This window comes from Symphalangus syndactylus, chromosome 11 (genome assembly GCF_028878055.3).
Source record: "Symphalangus syndactylus isolate Jambi chromosome 11, NHGRI_mSymSyn1-v2.1_pri, whole genome shotgun sequence".
Classification (NCBI taxonomy): Eukaryota; Metazoa; Chordata; class Mammalia; order Primates; family Hylobatidae; genus Symphalangus; species Symphalangus syndactylus.
Window position 1 is genome coordinate 50,071,630 of NC_072433.2, and position 21,697 is coordinate 50,093,326.

Below are 21,697 nucleotides of genomic sequence, written 5' to 3' on the forward strand. Positions count from 1 at the left end.
CTGTATTAAGATGTCAAGGTCTGATGAAAGATTAGACGATACTAATGGAAGTTTAGACTTTACTGGAATCTTTAATCTCTTAGTTCCTCTTTGGCATGATGTATAGGCTGCAAGGATCCTACAAGTAGCAGGTTACGTACAATTCCTATGGAGCTACGTGTAATTTCTCTTTCTCTGTCCTATTCAAGAAAGCATACCGTACATCTATTTAAACTACATATTTTCTCTGCTCTCACCTATACACTGATTCCGATAGGCTCTTCCTCACGAAGGAAGCATTCTCACCAACCAAACTTGGAAATCACTAACTTATTATCACAAGGTCTCTTCTAGTCTTGATGCTTGATTATTCCAAGCATTGGGGCCTTAAAAAAGAAGAATGATTTATGGTAAAAGGCTTAACAAGGGGAGACTGCAGGGGCCCAGGACTGTTCATTCATTCAACAAAAATTACTTAGCATGATGTGTTAGTTCGTTTTGCATTACGAAAAAGAAATGAGACTGGGTAATTTATAAAGAAAAGAGATTTATTTGGTTCATGGGTCTGCAGACTGTACAAGCATGGCACCAGCATCTGCTTACTTTCTGGTGAGTCTTCAGGAAGCTTTAATTTGTGAAAGAATGTGAAGGGAGAGCAGGTGTGTCACATGGCATGAGTAGGAACAAGAGAGAGAATGAGGGATGTTAAGCATGTGGCTCCCTTTTTACAACCAGCTTTCATGTGCATTTATAGATTGAGAACTTAATAATACCAAGAGGATAGCACCAAGACATTTATGACAGATCTGCTCTCATGACACAAACACCACCCACCAGGTCCATCTGCAACACTGGGGATTACATTTCAACGTGAGATTTGAATGGGACAAACAGCCAAACCATACTTATGGTCTATGTGTCATGCTATCCTAGGTCCTATAAAAAAAAATACGTAAGTACCCTGCCCTCATCAGGTTTCACAGGAAAAAAATATAAAACAAATAAAAATAATAATAACAAACAGGATGATCAGTGTTTTGATAAAGTTGTATTAAAATATGCTGTGAAAACACAGACTAAGGTCACCTAACCCACCATTAGGTTGAAGGGAGATTCCAGGGAAGAGGCATTTAAGCTGGGGGTATGTAAGACTTATCCAGGGGAATGAAGTAGAAGGGCCAGACAGAAGAAGCAGTAGGAAGAAATGGCTCAAAGGTGAGAAAGATCCCAGTGGTGAGTTTGCCGGCTTCCAAATCTGCACAACATTGAGACAGGCTGGAGAGAAGAAGGTGCTGGATTTCCTGGCTCTCGAGTGAGCTGCCCAGGAACCCAGTTGGAAGCCTGACCCATCTGTCTCGACATTTCCCTCTCTCCAGAACTGAGTAATTTCCCACTTACTCCTGGGGTGACATTTTTTTCCTCCAAAACCATGATCTGTAAAATTATGTATCTCAAGGAGCAATTCTCTCTGAAGGGAAGAAGGCATGTTCTGAGCCCAGGCTGGAAGATGTGAGTGTGTTTCCATCTTCTGCCAGGAGAATTGGACTGAGTGCAGACACTGCAATTGCCAGAGACATTTGGGAGGAAATAGAGGATGTGAAAGACACTGGGTTCTAGTAATGGGATGGGCTTCCATCTCTCATTCCTTGAGTGTAAGAAAACTCAGACAGCTAGGGAGGGGGGTAGACCAGCAATAAATGGAGACCTGAATATTGCAGAATCTTAATACAGCACGCGAGACTTTTGATGAGCCAATTCCTCTTTGGTTCTTTCTTTTTTTTCTTTTCTTTTTTTGAGATGGATCCTTGCTCTGTTGCTTAAGCTGGAGTGCAGTGGTGCAATCTCAGCTCACTTTAACCCTGCCTTCTGGGTTCAAGCGATTCTCCTGCCTCAGGCTCCCAAGTAGCTGGGATTATGGATGCCCACCATCACGCCTGGCTAATTTTTGTATTTTTAGTAGAGACAGAACTTCACCATGTTGGCCAGGGTAGTCTTGAATTCCTGACCTCAGGTGATCTACCCGCCTCAGCCTCCCACAGTGCTGGGATTATAGGCATGAGCTATCTCGCCCAGGCTCCTCTTTGGTTCTTTAAGCTCTTCGCCACTGTCACTATCCCCAGCCACACTGACATCCTTTTACTTTCTTTAAGTTGCCATATCATCTCTTAATTCCAAGCCTTGTTTATCCTGTGCAAGAAATATTAGACTATTTTTTCACTGTGACTTTCCCAAACCAACTCAACTCAATGCTACAGACTTTCCTTGTCCAGACCATCTCCTTAAAGGAGATTATATTTTCTCTGATATCCATAATACAACCTACTCGTCTTTATTTCACAGCACTAAAGTTGCTTTAAAAATTATCCACCTGCCAGGCATGGTGGCTCATGTCTGTAATCCCAGCACTTTGGGAGGCCAAGGCGGATATATCACCTGAGGTCAGGAGTTCGAGACAAGCCTGGCCAACATGATGAAACCCCGTCTCTACTAAAAATACAAAAATTAGCCAGGCATGGTGGCGGGCACCTGTAATCCCGCTACTGGGGAGGCCAAGGCACAAGAATCACTTGAACTCAGGAGCAGAGGTTGCAATGAGCCAAGATTACACCACTGCACTCCAGCCTGGGCAATAGAGTGAGACTCCATCTCAAAAAAAAAAATTTTCCACCTATCCTACTAGAGTATGCATTATTCCACAAAAACAAGATTATGTGTATCTGGCAAGTAATAAGGTGACTTGTATACATTTTCAGTAAACATTTGATGAACAAACAAGTGAATTAATGAATGAATGAAAATGTAAAAGAAAATTTAGAGGTAAAATAAGCCACACTCTCATCTTCCATATGAGAAACTGAAAAACAACTAGTAAATGAAAGCCGAGACCCAGACCTGCTCATTTCTACCTAGGCCAAAGCAATTTCTGCTACAGCATTATAAATTAGGTACAGGAAAAGAGCTCCCAGGAAATTGTTATGGGAGGTTCCTTTTGGCAGGTGAATGAGGGGGTGGATGGTTTCTAACAATGGAAATCTGAAAACCTTGAGGCTATGAGATGAAGACCCAAAGAAGTTACTATGGGCTACACCTCTTTCTGGTGTTTGGGTAGGCTTCTTTTGAGGACCATTCATCCAACTCTCTATCTCTGTTGGTGTTTGACTCTCATGACCTTCCCATTCCTGTTTTATTCTGAGCAGAAGCCATCCCCCACCCAGCATCCACTCATGAAATCTATCTTTTCCTGCCTAAGGCACAGAATACGTCTGCAGCCCCAGCCCTTGAGCTTTCCACTCTGAGAAAAGTCATTTTCACACACGTTGGGCAAAAATATGTCCTTCTATCAATTCATCTTTTTTTAGAAACTGTATCAGATATAAATAGAGTGAGTAATAAACCTTGGTTGGACTGAAACACTAAGATTTCAAGTTTTTCTTTTGCATCAGCTAACATCAATTATTCTGACTACTGAACATGATACAAAACTGAAATCAACTTATTTAATTCTGAAGAGCTTATGAATGATCTGTAGAAGCTAGTCAGAGATTGTTTTCCAGAGTGATTCAAGCTAAACTTTGAAGAATGAACAGAAGTTTTGCAGACAGAGAAGAAAGAATGTGCATACATCTGTGGTCCCTAAAGGTAGGGCCTAAGTGAACTGTAATGGTAAGCAAATTTTTCTGCCCAAGGAATAATAAGGAAATAAAATAAATAGATGTATCAAAAAATTATTTCATCATATAAGAAAATTCAACATGTGCAAATCTCCTTGATCATTTATTTAACCGTCTCCCATCTTTCAGAGATTTTTATTTTCATTTTACATGAAAAGTTTTATTGAGGTGAAATTCACATAGCATATAATTAGCCTTTTTAAAGTATACAAGTCAGTGATAGTTGGCATATTCATAATGTTATGCAACCAGTGGCTCTCTTCAGTTTCAAAACTTTTTTATCATCCATTGAATACCCTAAATTCATTAAGTAATTATTCCCCACTCCACTCCCCTTATACCCTGGTAAACTCTAATCTGCTTTATATCTCTTTGGATTTGACTAAAGGTTTAATATCCAGAATATATAAAGAACTTTTACAACTCAACAACAAAGAGACAACTAGTTTTTAAAATGGACAAAGGAATAGACATTTCTCCAAGGAAGATACACAAATGGCCAACAAGCATATAAGAAGATGCTCAATGTCATTGGTTATTAAGAAACTGCAGGGCCGGGCACGGTGCCTCACAGCTGCAATCCCAGCACTTTGGGAGGCTAAGGCAGGCAGATCATGGGGTCAGGAGATTGAGACCATCCTGGCCAACATGGTGAAACCCCATATCTACTAAAAGTACAAAACATTAGCTGGGTGTGGTGGCACGTGCGTGTAATCCCAGCTACTTGGGAGGCTGAGGCAGGAGAATCGCTTGAACCAGGGAGTCAGAGGTTGCAGAGAACTGAGATCTCGCCACTGCACTCCATCTTGGTAATAGGGCAAGACTCCATCTCAAAAAAAAAAAAAAAAAAAGAAAGAAAGAAACTGCAAATCAAGTGATGAGATACCATTTCATACCCACTATGATGAGTTTAATTTTTAAAAATGAAAGGAAATAACAAATGTGTAGAAAGACAGAACAAAAGAGTAACCTTTGTACATAGCTGATAGGAATGTAAAATAGTACAGAAAATAGTTTAGCAGTTTCTCAAAAAGCTAAACATAAGTTTACTGTGTTACCCAGAACTTCTACTTTCAGGTGTATGCCCAAGAACAATAAAAACATGCCTACACAGAAATGTACATGGATATTTATAATAGCATTATTCCTAATAGCCAAAATGTGGAAACAACTCAAATGTCCATCTTTTCTGTGACGGTCAGATACTTAACTGCAAAACAAGGTTTGTTCCAACTTTCGATATTGCCTTATTTTGCAAGCAAAGCAAAGGGCAGTACTTTTGACACTCACAAAGATGTAATCCTCAACATACTTTCAATTAGACTTTGTTTCATTGGTTATATTTCTATTATAGACATTAATCTTAACAACAATATATTTAGAAAATAACCTTCATCAGTTTTCCTATCTCAGACAAGAATAGCACTTCACCTTTCCCAGCAGAGATTTTCTTATTATAGGGTGGAACATACAGGCTATTAGTCCTTGTATTAACGTATCTAGGGTTTAGTCATGGCTCTCAGGTTGTATGTCCCCTAGCCCCTAACTACTGCTCAAACGCATCTGGTTCCTTTCTAGCCTTTGCTCAGTATTCCCCAAATACTTTGGGTTTCTGGGTCAGTGCAAGCTCGGGTCCATTTCAAGTCCTTTGTATCTGCCAGGAGTAGCCTTCTTCTTGCTATTCTTATGGGTTCTTCTCGCTATTCTTATGGGTTCTTCTTGCTATTCTTATGGGTTCTTCTCCTTATTCAGGACTCAGCTCACTTATGAACTCAAAAAATTCTTCCCTGACTGCTTTACCCACCGTAGCCTTCATTCCACATCATTCTCTCTTACATCATTATGTTCAATCCCCTATACGAAATTTAGCACTCTCTGCAGTTACCTTGTTGAATTGTGTTTATTTACTTCTTAATTTTCTGCCTCCCTATACTAGAATGTGTGTGCCATGGGGACAACAGGCTCCTTTACTGGTCTATCTCCAGTGGTGGCACAGCATGCTCCCAATAAATATCTGCTGAACTAGGAAAATAATTATGTTACCACTTATCTGGACACCTACCCAGAGTTGGGAAGTCTAGAAGGCTTTTCAAAGGAGGTGTCATTTGACAAGTTCCTTTAAAGATGAGTGCAATCCAAGGGATAGAAATGAATGCAAAAACTCAGAGGAGGAAATTAGTATTGATGGGTAAATGTCTGGGGAGTCCTGAGAAGTTCCTGGTATCTTGAGTATAGTAACTGCCATGTGCCAAGCACTTTACCAACACTATCTCAATTAATCCTCATAATAATGATACAAACATGGACATATTAACATTACCATGTTCTAAATGAGAAACCAGATTCTCTGATTAAACAAAAAACAAACCTGTACAAAGGGGCACAATGCTCATGTGTCAGAAGTGGGATCCATGCCCTGTGCTTCTGCGTGCTGTGCTTTGCTGACACAATGAGTAGAGGGAGTCAGAGATGGCAATAGGAAGTTGGGAAAAGCCATGTAGTTGAAGTCATTGTATACCAAGACAAAGAGCTTGGATACAATTCTACTAGAATTGAGGATTGTTTCAAGGTAGGGAAAACATGACTAGATTTGCATTTTAGTCTCATTACTGTGCAACGTGAGATGGGTGGGAGAGATAAAGTTAAAATCTAAAGAAGATAGAAAGTCTAGAAAAGGGACTATAATAGTTTTGACCAAAATAGTGATACTGAAGATAGTGAAGAGGGTGTGGATTTATGTGATATTGGGGAGGGGGCTTACAATCATCAACAGGATATAGAAGCTGGGTAGATAAATGGTGAAATGACCTTCCAAAGAGAGGAAAAATAAAGATGCTCAGGCTCTAAGTTTCAGAGTTTAACACACAGCATGGAACAGAACATCTGGTCTGATTCTTCCTTTCCATAAAAGCCAGAGCCAAACAATCATAGGTCCAGTGGAGTCTGCAAAGCCTGTTATTTCAACTCCGAGGTGCCATCCTCCTGCTGACTCAAGGCACCCTCTCTCCTTTCTCACTTGCTCAGTTAATCATCATGTCCAGCATATTCTACCTCCCCTTAAACTTACTGAATCTCTTCACACCTCTCAGTTTCCATATTACTTCCCCAGACAGCCACTATCACCTCCTCCTGGACTGAGAGGCCTCCTCGCACCCTCTCTTGATGCTGTCAAGATTAACACCTTTCTAGAGTTTTTTACCCTGAATCTGTAAGATGATGTGTAAGGACTTGCATAATCTCTGTGTTTGATTCTGCCTACTCCTCCAGCTAATCTTGATTTGCAACTTTTTATTTTAGTGTTTTCATATAAAAAATTGATAGAAAAGTTGTAAGAATACTACATGGAACTCCCATATTCTCCTGCCTTGGATTCATCAATTTTTTTCCATTATCTTAGAAAGACGCATAGGATTAGCTAGATGGAAACATTTTGTCCCTTACAAGACTAACTTGCTCAGAATCATAGGAACACACTGAAAGGACAAAGAAAGCAGTTTAAAGGGACAACCTCTGGTCAAATCAGGTTTTGAAAATCAGAAAAAAACAATTTGTTTTATCATTTGATTTATCATTTCTTTTTGATTGATGGATGGGTAGATGGATAGATGTAGAGATACACTTTTTTGTAAGACATGCTTGTATTCTCACTCTGTATTACTAAGAACAAGATGATTCTCTTACATAGCCAACTATCAAAACCAAAAATTTTGATACAAATTCAATATTATTATGTAATGCGTAATTCATAATGATATTCATATTCAAAATTTGTCAATTGTCTCAATAATATTTAATTAAGCTATTTAGATTTCCTAGTCAAAGATCCACTCCAGAAATGCACATGGAATTTACTTGTGTGTGTCTCTTTCGGTCTCCTTTAATCAAGAACTGTTCTGTGCCTTTCTTTGTCTTTTTTGACACTGACATTTGTGAAGAGTGAAGGTCAGTTATTTTGTAGAATGTCCTTCAATTTGAGTTTACCTGATATTTCTTCACAACTAAATCTGAGTTGAGAATTCTGGCAGAAACTCCATGGAGATGATGTTGCATTCTTCTCAGTGCAACAACTAGTTGAAGTGGTATTTCTAAATCTCCCCATTACAAAGTTTCTATTTTTCCTATTGTTATTAATAAGTATCCTGTAGGAAGATAAATAAACATCCTTCTCCCCATAAAACCCAAAATAAAAGTATTCCTTCAATAATTTTTTAACTCCATCATTTCTTCTGTATTTGTTAGTGGCATTCTTTTATAAGGAAGAGCTACCTCTTCCTCCAGTACTTACTTATGTATTGATTCATCAATTTGTAACAAAACTGATTCATTGATTTTTATTTCATTTGATGGATTAGGATACATTTCGACAGCATTTATGTTTAGGAATAAATTGCCTCTGACTTGGCCAGAGGTTGTACCTTCTTTGTCCTTTTAGTGTGTCCCTATGATTCCAAGCAAGTTTTTTTTTTTTTTTTTTTTTTGAGATGGAGTCTCCCTCTGTTGCCAGGCTGGAGTGCAGTGGTGCAATCTCGACTCACTGCAACCTCCACCTCCCAGGTTCAAGCAGTTCCCCTGCCTCAGTCTCAGCCTCCTGAGTAGCTGGGACTACGGGCATGAACCACCATGCCCGGCTAATTTTTTTTTGTATTTTAGTAGAAACAAGGTTTCACCATGTTGACCAGGATAGTCTTGATCTCCTGACCTCATAATCCACCCACCTTGGCCTCCCAAAGTGCTGGGATTACAGGCGTGAGCCACTGCACCTGGCTGCAAGTTATTCTTGTAAGGGACAAGATGTTTCCATCTAGCTAATGCTATGCTTCTTTCTAAGACAATCTCTTATCCTGCCATAATGGATTTTCCCCCTATTCTTTAAGTAGTAAAAGCTCTTCCTTCTGCTTTAGGTCTCTTGGACGTGTTTTTCTAGCTGTCCACACCATCTTTTCCTCTCATTATGTCTACCTGATACTCAGTAACAATACGACAACTATTGTTGACTACCTGAATAAAAAGTGTCAAGAAAGGAAGCAGATTTTTTAATGTGGATTCAGAAGACAGAAATATGGGCACAGGTAAATGGCAGGATTCTGCTCCAAACAACAGGGAACTTGGAAAAGCATTAAACCAGTGCTTTTTTTTAAATTTTATTTATTTATTTATTTTTATTATTATACTTTAGGTTTTAGGGTACATGTGCACAATGTGCAGGTTTGTTACTTATGTATCCATGTGCCATGTTGGTTTGCTGCACCCATTAACTCGTCATTTAGCATTAGGTATATCTCTTTTTACCTTCTGCCAGTGATATTACCGAGAGGAAACCTGCTCTGTGCAGGGAAGGAAGAAATGGACTGATGGCCTCTGAGGTTTCTTCCTATTCTGATAACCTATAACTCACCTATTCTACAAAGTATCTTTGGGCAGAGACATTCCTAGCGTATCTTAGAGCTCAGCATGTGGGTGGATTGCTAGTCTTTTCTTCCCGCATTCTCACTAAGACGCCTGGAAAGTATGATGATTTGGAATGTGGATTTGCCCTTCAAGACTGTCTTCAGTTAGGAGGGGTTAACAAGCATGCTCGAAAGGAATTCAGTTATGGCAATGTATTCTTTCCATCCCTAGAAGGCATCATGACACAATGACGTGCCTTCCGGCATTGAGAAAGGTTCCAATCACTAACAATCTCTTGCCCTAGGAATCGGGGCAGAATAGAACTAGTAGCTGGTAAAGTGAGATTGTCCTTTTGATGCCAGGTCTACTGGTTAAGGTATAGGGCTGGGTTAAGATGAGAATCCTGGTGGATGCAGTGGCTCACCCCTGTAATCCCAGCACTTTGAGAGGCTGAGGTGGGTGGATCACTTGAGTTCTGAAGTTCGAGACCAGCCTGGGCAACATGGTGAAACCCCATTTCTACTAAAAATACAAAAAAATAGCCAGGCATGGTGGCGGGCACCTGTAATCCCAGCTACTCAGGAAACTGAGGCAGGAGGACCGCTTGAACCCCAAGGGGTGGAGGTTGCAGTGAGCCGAAATTGCACCATTGCACTCTGGCCTGTGCAACAAGAGCAAAACTCCATCTCAAAAAAAAAAAAAAAAAAAAGAGAGAGCAAGAACCTAGCTTACCTACTCAATAAGTGTGGGAAATTTATAATATTCCAAGACAGTGAACCTCAATTTTTTCATCCAGAAGATGGGGAAATAAAGCCTGTCTATTTAGGAACATGGTAAGAATGAAAGGAGATAATTTTGGTGAAAGGATTGGCAAAGAGCAGGCCACCTAGTAAGTGCTCAATATGTAAATCATTGCTGTTGTTATATAAATGGCATTAAGCTGTTTGGGCTGGCTCTCTACACCTGTTTCACTGAATACTAATAACACTTATCTCACATGGTTTTATTGAAGATTCCTTGCACTGTGGCATGTACAAGTTCCTAGCATACTGACACATTCTAAGGAAATGCTCTGATGTGCTGGTTAAAATTTAATCTGATATGCAGCAGTCTATACAAGAGGAAAGTTTAGGTTTTAGCAATGTGATGTTCTTTTAATTAAATTCTCAGACCAAAGATTTGCAAAATATATTTTTTTCATGCAGCTTTTCCATTTACAAATTTACAGCAGACAGGACTTAATTGAAAAATACTTCTTTCTATTTGGTTTCCAAAATAAACAAGCAGCTAAAAAGGCTGTGACATTTTTGAATATTTCACATCAAAATGGAAAAGTATTTTTTTCATGCAAAGTGCTTTGGGCTTCTTGTTTTTACTAATGAGACTGTATGGGTGATAGGAATTGCTTCCGTGCAAATCCAGGGCTGACCTGTTCTAACCTACTTCTTCTTGTTTTTTTGGACCTACTCTGTGCACACAGATTGCCCTGGATAATTCAACAGACAATTTGAAATTATACTTAGGTTCTATATGTCAGTGTGGATGCCATATGTACTTTAGATCTGATGTAATCCTTTCCCCTTCAGCAACATTTTGCATGATTTATCACTAGCCTGGAGTGCCCACTGCCATTGCCACTTGACTGATTTCTTGTCCTCCTGAAAAACCACTACTGTTTCAAATCCAAGCTCAAACAACTACTGTCTCTCTCTCTGGTTTATCAAACTAAGTAAGAAATCTAACTCTACTGTTTGAATGGGCAGGAGAGATTAGTGGAATTACCAAGAATAGTGATAAATCTATGTTAGAAAATGGGAAAGGGGACAGGAAGTTTGTGTTGGTGGTGATATAAGAGAGCTAACTCATGCTCTCTCACAGTAGGAAGTCAATCACAATGCATAAAGTTGGTGCATCAAAAATTATAGAATGAGGGTATTATTTTAAAATATGGAGATAACCACCAAGAGAATGGAGAAAAGAAATAGTTAAAAGTGAAGGCAACATGAGAAAAAAGTTCAGCAATCATTGTTGTTTCTTTTTATGAACTCTCCTATTATATCTATTTTCATCTATTGTTTTGATAAGATAAAGGAAATGAAATCACTGCTTTTGTGTTTCTGGGCGGTCACTCCTGAATGCCTAGATATTATAACACAATGTCTAAGATTATGTTTTTTTTTTAATATTTATCTCTTTTGTTAAACTGTGAGTGCCTCCGGGGCAGGTCCTATTGCATAATTTTCTCAGTAGCCCTAATGGGTTCAGCACATAGCTAATCTACAGAAGAAGGTTGTTGAATAAATTCCAGGGTATGGAGTTTATGGAAAGGAAGTGAAACTGACATGAAGCTTACACTTAAGAAGGTAATTAAGTCATCATACTAGTGCAACAACAAACTGACGTCAGTGCCCTGAAGAAAACGTACATGGTGCAGGAGACTGTGGGAAGAAGGACCACTGAGTTAGAATAGTGGGGGTGGCAGGAAGGTCAGGGAGGTCTGGAGGCCTTTCTTAAGGAAATGATGCCTGTGCTGAAAGCTGAAGTATTGATAACAGGTTTTAAGGGGTGAAAATGAATAGAATCTACTCACGTACAAGAAGGGAATAAAGAAAAGGACACTAGTTTAGGCTTGACATTCTGTTCGTGTTGCAGCTTCAAGCCTTGAGACACAGAACAGGAGCCTTCAGCCAGATGTTTACTGAGTTCAAGCCAGAAAGAGATTCAGAAGCCACGCATCATGAACAGCGAATCTATTAGTAAAAAAAGTACCATTTCAAAAATGTTGAAATAGGAAGGGGGCTGGTATAGGAAATGGTATGAAATGCATCACGAACGCCATTCACAGAAAGGGGAAGGGAAGAGGTGCTTACAGCTGAGTATGTTGTTATGTCTCCCATTTAAGAACAAAACAAAAGAAAAATGTTTTGATGCCACGTCTCCTGCCAGCTCCTGTTCTTTTTCTTTGGTCTCTTTAGCTATTACGTAGTTTTCTACAATTTCTGTCTATAATTCTTCTCTTTCTTTTCTCTGTTAAACTTGCTCCTTAAAAACTGCTCTTTTCCATATCACTAGTGACCTTTAAGTTGCCATATCCTGTGACAAATTCTTGGTCTTATCACAAATAAGCTATCAGTTGCCTTCACATTGTTGTTCATTCCCTCCCCCTGGACATGCTTTCTTCACTTGACTTTCCTGGCTTTGCCCCATCTCCTTGATTACTCTTTCTCAGTTTAGTTTGTGGTTCTTCTTTCCCTAACTTATTAATATTGGCATGTCAAGTCCAAGAGTCCTTGCACCTCTTCTCTTCTCTATGTTCACACACTCATTGAGTGTCACATTGAATCTCATGACTTTTCCTAGTGATTCCAGTTTTGAATCTACTGCTGAGAATTCATTTCTAATCTTTAGACTCCTAAATCAGGCTGCTTATGCAGCATTTCTGCTAGGATATCTAAAAGACATCTCAAACTTACCATGTCCAAAGCTAAAATCTTGACTTGCCCAAATGGTATTCCAACCACAACCTTCCCCAACTCATGTGAGGGCAACTCTATTCTTTCAGTTCCAAAAGCCCAAAGTCTTGACATCACCCTTCTTATGTACACCCCTATCATCTCTTACTGAAAATCCTGTTTGTTCCACTTCCTGTATATATGTGGAATCTGATTACCATTCTAGAATAAGCAACCACTATCTCTTTTCTAGATTATTATAGGAGGTTTCTAACAGTTCTCCTTGCTTATAATCACTGATCCTCTTGATCAATGATAGAAGGCTTCTAACAGTTCTCCTTGCTTATAATCATTGATCCTATCAGTCTATTTGGAAAAACAGCAGCATTATCATCTTAAAATATAACTTAGAAGAAGGAATGGTAATTATCTTATATAAATCACTTCAGGAAATAGATGAGTGAAGAATTCTCAATACACTATACGAAGTCAGAGTTACTCTAATACCGAAATCTGACAACTTTACAATAAAATTGCAGACCAATATTCATGATAACATAAACACAAAGATCCACTGAGAAATCAACAAATTAAATCCAATCTTATATGAAAAAGATAGTGCATCGTAACCAAGCAGGGTTTACTCCAGGAACACAAAATTGACTTAACATTCCAAAATCTATTAATAATATTCATCATAATGAAAAGATAAATGTGTAAAGTACATGCAATCATTTTAATAAATGAAAAATAATTTGACAAAATCTAACATTCATTTGTAATTAAAAAAACTCTCAGCAAGTTATGAATAAAAGAAAACATCATCAACCTAATAGATGGGACCTATGTAAAACCTTCAGTGAACATACCTAATTTTGAAATATTGAGTGTTTTCCTTCTGAGTTAAAGAACAAGACAAGGATATTTGCTCAAATCACTTCTATTTAGTACTATACTAGAGCCAGTGTAATAAGGCAAGAAAAATATAGAGAAGATATTCTAATTGGAAAGAAGAAATAAAACAATGTTATTTGTCAGCTGTAGAAAATCCTAAGGAATCTTTAAAACAATTACTAAAACTAAAAATTAAATATAACAGTTGCAGAATAAAATTTATTTTTTAAAAAATATATATATTATTTATTTATTTTGAGACAGGGACTCACTCTGTCACCTAGGCTGGAGTGCAGTGGTGCAAACTTGGCTCACTGCAACCTCTGACTCTGGGGCTCAAGCGATCCTCCCACCTCAGTTTCCCAAGTAGCTGAAACCACATGTGTGCTCTGCCATGTCTGGGTATTTGTTATGGGTTTGTTTTGTAGAGACGGGATTTCACCATGTTGCCCAGGCTGGTCTCGAACTCCTGGCTCAAGCCATCTGCCCTCCTTAGCCTCCCAAAGTGCTAGGATTACAGGCATGAGCCACCATGTCTGACCAGGATAAAATTTTGTATACAAAATTTAATTTTATTTTGGGATAGCAGCAGAAATTAGATGACAATAAAATTAGAACTATAATTTCATTTGTATTAGTGTGAAAAACTTCAAAGACTCAACACTAATTTTAGCAAAGAACATGCAAGATTCTTCTCTGAAAACTATGGAACATTGCTAAAAGAAATTAAAGACAATGTAAATAAATGAAGAGGTATACCGTGTTCATAAATGCAAAGACTCAAAATTGTTAATATTTTATTTATCTCCAAATGTAATAGAGCTACATGAAATCCCAATAAAAATCACAGTAGCTATTTTGTAGAAAGTGTCAAGCTGATTTTAAAACATATGAGAAAGTGAAGAAACTAGAATAGCCAAATGAATTTTGAAAAAAAAAAATTGGAGGACTTGTCCCACTTGATTTCAAGACTTATTATAAAACTATAATAAACAAGACAATGTGGTATTGGCAAAAAAACAGACGTATGTATCAATGGAAGTAGACAGAAAATCCAGAAATAGAACACAACTACATGGTCAACCAATTTATGATGAAGTTGCAAATGCACATTAACTAGGAAATGGTTGCCTTTTCAAGAAATTGTGATGAACCAACTGGAAATCTATATGGAGGAAAATGAATATTGATCCTTATCTAATGCCATATACAAAAAAATAAGATGCATAGTCCAAAATATAAAAGAAAAAACTATTAAACTTCTGGAACAAAACATAAGAAACAATTCTTTATGATCTTGGTTTGCACAAAGATGTCCTAGATAGAACACAAGAACTCAAAATCTTGAGGAGCAGTGATTTAAAAGAACTGCTCATCTCAAACACTAAAAAAAAAAATCACCTTCCAATTGGGATTCCCAGACAGCTTAGGAAGCAGGTAGGGCTGAGATATAAATGGAGCAATCTTCAGAGAGATTTAAAGAAAATATCAACCATCCCCCAATGTCTTTTCCACTTTCATCTTGTTCCCCGAAGGTGTAACTAAGACTACTTGGGGTTACACATGACTTCAGAGATAATGCTCTCTTAGTAAGTGTCCATTCAGTTCAGTTCGGCTCAACAAATATTTAATTATGCCAATGTAGTGCTGGTGCCTCCCAAACAAAGGTGAGGACGCACAAGAATCACCTGCACTGCTTGATAAATCACAAGTCGCAAGGCTCCATGCCAGACTTTCTGATACAGGAGATATGGGGTGATCCCCAGTCATTTGCAATTCTAACACATTCAGGGGTGATACAATGACTTGTCTGGGAACTGCACTTAAACAACTATGGCTGTAAGTGAAGGATTAACAGCTCTTTCCTTTCTTCTTTTCTTTCTTCCTTTCTTTCTTTCTTTCTTTCTTTCTTTCTTTCTTTCTTTCTTTCTTTCTTTCTTTCTTTCTTCTTTCTTTTCTTTTTTTTCTTTTCTTTCTTCTTTCTTTCCTTCGACTTTCTTTCTGTCTTCTTTCTTCTTTCTTTCATTTTGAGATAAGGTCTCCCGCTGTCACCGAGGCTGGATTGCAGTGATGCAATCACAGCTCACTGCAGCCTCGACCTCCCAGGCTCAAGTAATCCTCCCACCTCAGCCTCCCAAGTAGCTGGGATCACAGGCATGCCACAACAACCAGATATATATATATATATATATATATATATATATATATATATATATATCTCTTAGTGGAGACAAGGTCTCACTATGTTGTCCAAGCTGTTCTCAAACTCTTAGGCTCAAGCTATCTTCCCACCTCGGCCTCCCAAAGTGCTGGGGTTACAGTGTGAGCCACCATGCCCAGCCGAGCACATGATTTCTTGTCAGCTTAATGCTGTGTTGCTTGAATTCAGCTGTAATGGAAATATGTATACCAGAGAAATTAGCAAACTCACCAAAAGGCCTGTTTCTGCTTCCTAAAGAACCTGTCATTGACATATACCAATATGCTACTGAATTGGGCACAACTACCTGTGTTCAAATTCTAGTTTTCTGTATTTGTTAATATGTAAATCCTTGAGCAAGGCATGTCACAGCACTAAGCCTCAGTTTCCCCATCTGAAAACAGGCATACCTCCTCCAACAAGATTGTTGTCAAGATTAACTGATAATGAGGTAGAACATTTAGCACGGTGCATGGCACATATTTATGTCCCCCTAACATAACTATTTTTTATTTTTAGTGGGAACAAGCTGAATGTAAACACACAGTGGAGACAGTTTGGTATATATCCTGATACAGGGATGGCAGGGTGCACAAGGAAAACCCCCGACTTTCAGACTGGAGGAGGACAATCAGGGGAATTTCCCTTTCCCCTACAGCAGGGTGTAGGTAGAGGGAAAGCTCTAAGGGGACGGATCAGAGCCTTCACTATCGTCCGGCAACCTTATGAAATTAGTCAGTGGGACTTGATTCCCACACAGCACAGTCTAGGTTCTGCACATTGTTAAACATGTGTCAGATTCAGTTTGTCATCTTTGATCCCATCGCGAGCCCTGTTCCTGTCAGCTCAGACTTCATAGCTGGTTGCTCTGGCATTGCAGCTGTCCACTCAAGACTTCAATAACGAAAATGATTGGGATATATACAACACTTTACAGTTTGCCTGACATCTCCACTGTCTTATCTCATTGTCACAAACAATATTATAAGACAGGTAGGTTTACTTATTCACTGATTTATTTATTCAAAAAGTATTAATTGAGTATCATTGGTATATCAGGCACTATCTAATGCACTGAAGATGTAGTAGTGAGCAAAGCAGATATTGTTCTTGTACTCATGGAATGTATAGGTTTTTTTTAACCATTCATTCATTTCCTTGTTTAATTACTATTGGCAAAACAGAATGTGAGCTCATAATTAGGAAACTCATGTAGTCTGAGAAAGTGACATTTACCCTGATAACTATAAAATAAAGAAGAATTAGTCAGTGGTGTTGAGTGGGAGACAGGCAAGAGGGCCACACACTTAGAACTTTACAGCAAGGTAGTGAAGTAAACGAACTAAAGTAAGGGCCGTGTGGCTAGAGATCAGGAAACACAATGGAAATGATGTGACATACGGATGGAGAGAAAAGCTGTGGTGTGATTACAGAGGGCCTTCTGAGCCATGTTAAGGATTTGGGTCTTTATCCTCATAGAATTAAGGATTCAAAGCAAGGGAGTGACATGATCAGATGTGCTTTTTGTAAAGCTCTTTGTAAATAAGGGAAATGTCTGAGGCAAAATTTAGAGAGAGAATCTGCAAGATTGGTTAATTCTTCGGATGTAGATGGTGAGAGAGAGAGGTCAAAGATTAATCCTAGGTTTCAGACATGAATATCTGGTTGTGTGGGACACTATATACCAAGACTCAGAACACTGGGGGAAGATCAGCTTGGGAAGTGAAGGTGTGGGGGAACTGGAGTCATGGGTTTTCTCTTGGCTGTACTGGGGAACTATGAGGTCTCTAAGTGGTGATCTCAAGCAGTCAGTTAGACACGTGAGAATGGACATCAGAAGAAAGATCTGGGCAAGAAGTATAGACTTTGGAGTTGTCAGCAAATAAATGACAATGAAACACATGGATGTGGATGTTATCACCTGCCACATGGGGACCGGGAAAGACGGCAATAAGAAGAACAGGGGTCTGGGATCATTCCCTAAGTAATTACAATTAAAGAGCCTGAGGGTGCTGGTGCAGTGGCTCACACCTCTAATCCCAGCACTTTGGGAAGCTGAGGCAAGAGGATTGCTTGAGGCCAAGAGTTCAAGGCCAGCCTAGGCAAAATAGCAAGACTCTACTTCTAGAAAAAATACAAAGAACCTGAGGAGGAGGGTCAGAGAAGTAGGAGAGAAACATGGAGGGGAGTGTGGTTAAATAATAATAATAATAATGATAATAATAATAATAATAATAATAATAAATAAGCCAAGGAAAGACAATGTTTCCACTTTCCAAAGAAAGTGATCAATTACTCCAAGTAGGTTAAGCAGTAAGTTGTCAAGACAGGAATGGAGAGAGGTCCTTGGGTCTAGCCAGTTGGAGTAATTAATGGCCTCAGAGAGAAACTGGCTGGTGGATTGTTGAAGGCAGGAGCCAGATTGAAGGCATGCATTGTGAATGGAAGTGAAAAAATGGAGCTAACGAACTTACTAAGACTGTTCTTCTGAGTCATTTGGGTGTGAAGAGGAGGGGAATGTGAGAGATTCAGCGCACCTTTTGTTTTACGTTTCTATTTTGTACCAGTTACCATGCTTTCTGCATCAAGTAACTGCGGCAAATCAGTCATTCGACGAATTGACCTTTTTTCCCAGTTTGTTTTTCAGTGAACTGGCTTTTTGGAACGATTTTCAGTGAACTGACCTGGAGCCAAATTCAGGAGTCCATGTCAATAAGAGCTATCAACCATTGAGTACTGACTACACATCGGAAGCCTTGCTGGATACTCTGTCTTCTTTATCCCATTATCTTCTCATGGCTCACTAGGAAGTGGGGTGGTGTTAGCCTCACTCTTCCAGCCGAAGAAACTGAAGACCAGGCGGGGCATATACCTCAGCCAAGGTCATACAGCTAGTAAGGGATGAAGCCTGGATTTAGCTTGGATCTGCCTGCACCAAATCCAGGGCTCCTAACTACCGTCCTTTAGTTAGGTTCCAGTGCATCAGAGAGGCTCTATCAAGCTGTATAAAAAAGTATCAACCTGAACTGCGAGTAGCAAAGAGCTACTTTAGATCCTTGAGTGAGAGTTTGATCTTATAAAAGCAATATTTTAAGATTTCTTAGATCGTTGAGAAGGGTGAGCTTAGATTGGGGAACTTTCCTTCCTCTTTTCACCTTTACTTAAATACACTATTTCATCTACCAAATTTCAGTGTAACTGTCATTTTCTCAGGAACACCTCATTTAACCTCACTAAGTACGAGAAATCCCTGCACTAGTATGGCGTCTCGTAGCTCTGTAATTCACTCCTTTCTCGCACTTGCAGTTTTCACCGCGTATTCTAAGAGCAACATTTCTTCTACCAATCTCCGTTAGAAGATTAGATTTATAAGGTTAGGAATGAGACATTCCTACTTTGCTCACTGGTGTATCTCCAGCACATTATGCAGAGCTTGGAACATATTATTGCTCAATAAGCATTTGTTGAATAAATGGAGGAACTGCCAGTGGTTGTGGAAGTATCTCATCAGGATCACAGGGAAAGGGCTGTAGTGCCATCGCCAACTCTACCCTCATCCTGAATATACTAAAATGCTGGGATCAGCAGGACACAAGTTCCCTGAGAGGCAGACAGTCTTGGGGATAGAAAGGAGGAGGGATGGTTCAGCCACTTGGGTCTAGGGCTCTAAGCTGGTGAATCAAAGAAGCACAATGGCCGGGCTATGCTTTCAATCCCCTGCTGAGGACTCCTGGCTGATGAAATTTGCCTTTGGATCACAAGGATATTGAAAGGGAATAATCAGAGGTTTCTGCTGTGCTTTTTAAACTGAAGGACCTTTGGTATATTTGGCAAGCTCTATACAGATGTCAAATCAAGCTTGCTTGTCTCTATTTAAGCAGGCAGTGGGGAGGGCACCATTACCAGGTGCCCAAATCATTCTAGACTTCTCCCATGCCCTACTTCCCCTTCCTCTGCCTCCCTCTACATATATGTACAAGCTCTCAATTATGGGTTCCTTCTCATAAATCTCTCGCCAATGCACCCATTTTTCTCCAGTTCTGTTGCCTTAGTTCAGGATCTCATTATTTCTTACCTGAGCTTGTAGCTCAATGCAGCATTGGTGTCATCTGCCACTAGGCTTTAGCCATCCATTCACTCAGCAGGCATGATCTTTCTAAAACACCAGTCTGATCATGTCACTCCTCTCATAAAATGCTTCAGTGGCTCTCCATTGCCCTTAGGATAGAGTGCAAACTCTTTAGACAGGCAATAAAGTCCCCAGCAATCTAGTTTCATCAGATCCCTCCCATCTCATGTCCTGCCATTTTTCTAAAGGAGCTCCTCTGCTTTAGCCACAAAGTACCTGGTGCCTCCTGATTGCTGGCATTGTGAGTATTCAAGCCACCATGGCTTTAAAGGGCAATTTTCTCCACTTAGAAAGCCAGGTCTGTGTGGCAAAGTCCTGCTAATTTTTCAGGACTCAAATCAGATGTTTATTCCCTTTGTCAAGCCATCCCCAAAAGCCTAGGATAATTCAGTCATATTCAATTGATATTCAGACAATAATTCATTGTTTATGATCCTACTGAATCCTACACAACCGTCTCAGAGCTCTTAATACTGAGTCTGTTGTGTTTATCTGCATAGCTGCCTCCTGCACTAAACTATGAGAAATGGAAGGGAGGTTGAAGGCAATATAGCTCAGAGGTTGAGAGCTCACACTATGGTGTCATACAGAGTTTAATGGTGTCATAAAGGTTTAAATCCAGGCTATATCATAGTCTGATCTTGGGGAGAGAAGTTATTTAACTTGCTGTGCTTGAGGTATTTTTAATCTATAAAATGGGCACAACTGCAACCCATTTGAGTTCTTCCTATGATATGAATTAAGTGGAAAATGCTTAGCAATGCCATTTAGCAGTTTAGCGTATAGTACACAGTAAGTGTACAAGAGTAATCCAGTAAAAATGATGACCAAAGGCAGGTTTCATAACCACCCATTTTTATCACTACAACATGGTGTTTGGAACAAAAGTGGCATGAATTATTGTTGAATGAATGAAGCAAGCATTGTGTTAGGTTGTTCTTAGCTTGCTATAAAGGAATACTGGGTAATTTATGAAGAAAAGAGGTTTAATTGGCTCAAGGTTCTGCAGGCTGTAGAAGCATGGTGCTGCCATTTGTTCAGCTTCTCAGGGGCCTCAGGGAGATTTTACTTGTGGTGGAAGGGAAAGTGGAAACAGGCATGCCACTTGGCAAGAACAGAAGCAAGAGAGAGTGCAAGGGGGGAGGTGCCACACACTTTTTTTTTTTTGAGACAGAGTCTTGCCCTGTCACCAGGCTGGAGTGCAATGGTGTGATCTTGGCTCACTGCAACCTCCGCCTCCCTGGTTCAAGCGATCTTCCTGCCTCAGCCTCCTGAGTAGCTGGGATTAGAGGCATGCACCACCACACCTGGCTAATATTTTATCTTTAGTAGAGATGGGGGTTCACCATGTTGGCCAGGCTGGTATTGAACTCCTGACCTCATGATCCACCCACTGCAGCCTCCCAAAGTGCTGGGATTACAGGCATGAGCCATCACACCTGGCCGCCACACACTTTGAAACAATCAGATCTCCAGAGAACTCACTTATCACCAAGGGGATGGCAATAAACCATTCATGAGGGATCTGCCCCCATGATCCAAACACCCCCCAACAAGCCCCACCTCCAACACTAGAGATTACATTTCAACAGGAGATTTGGAGAAGACATCCAAACTATACCAGCATTCGTAGGGACATGCAGGGACTGAGAGATATCCCTTCATTACTTCCTTTCTCCTCTCAAGCTGGAATTTTGCCATCCAGCTTTGTGTTCCCCCAAACACATGGTCTGGGAGATTTGACGTCTTCCTCGTTGGCCATTATTGAGCCCTGTCTGTGTTCCACTGTGCTAAACGTGTGAGGTCAATGTGAATATCCCCATTTTCCAAACAAGAAGAATGAGCTGCAGAGAAGCTGAGTCAGTAAATGGCACTGGAAGTGTCTAAACAATGATCTGCCTGATTCCAAATTCCACACTCTATCTCCTGCAGCCAGCAGCAGTGGTATTATTCCCAACTGGAAAGCTCCCCCAGGTTTCCTAGG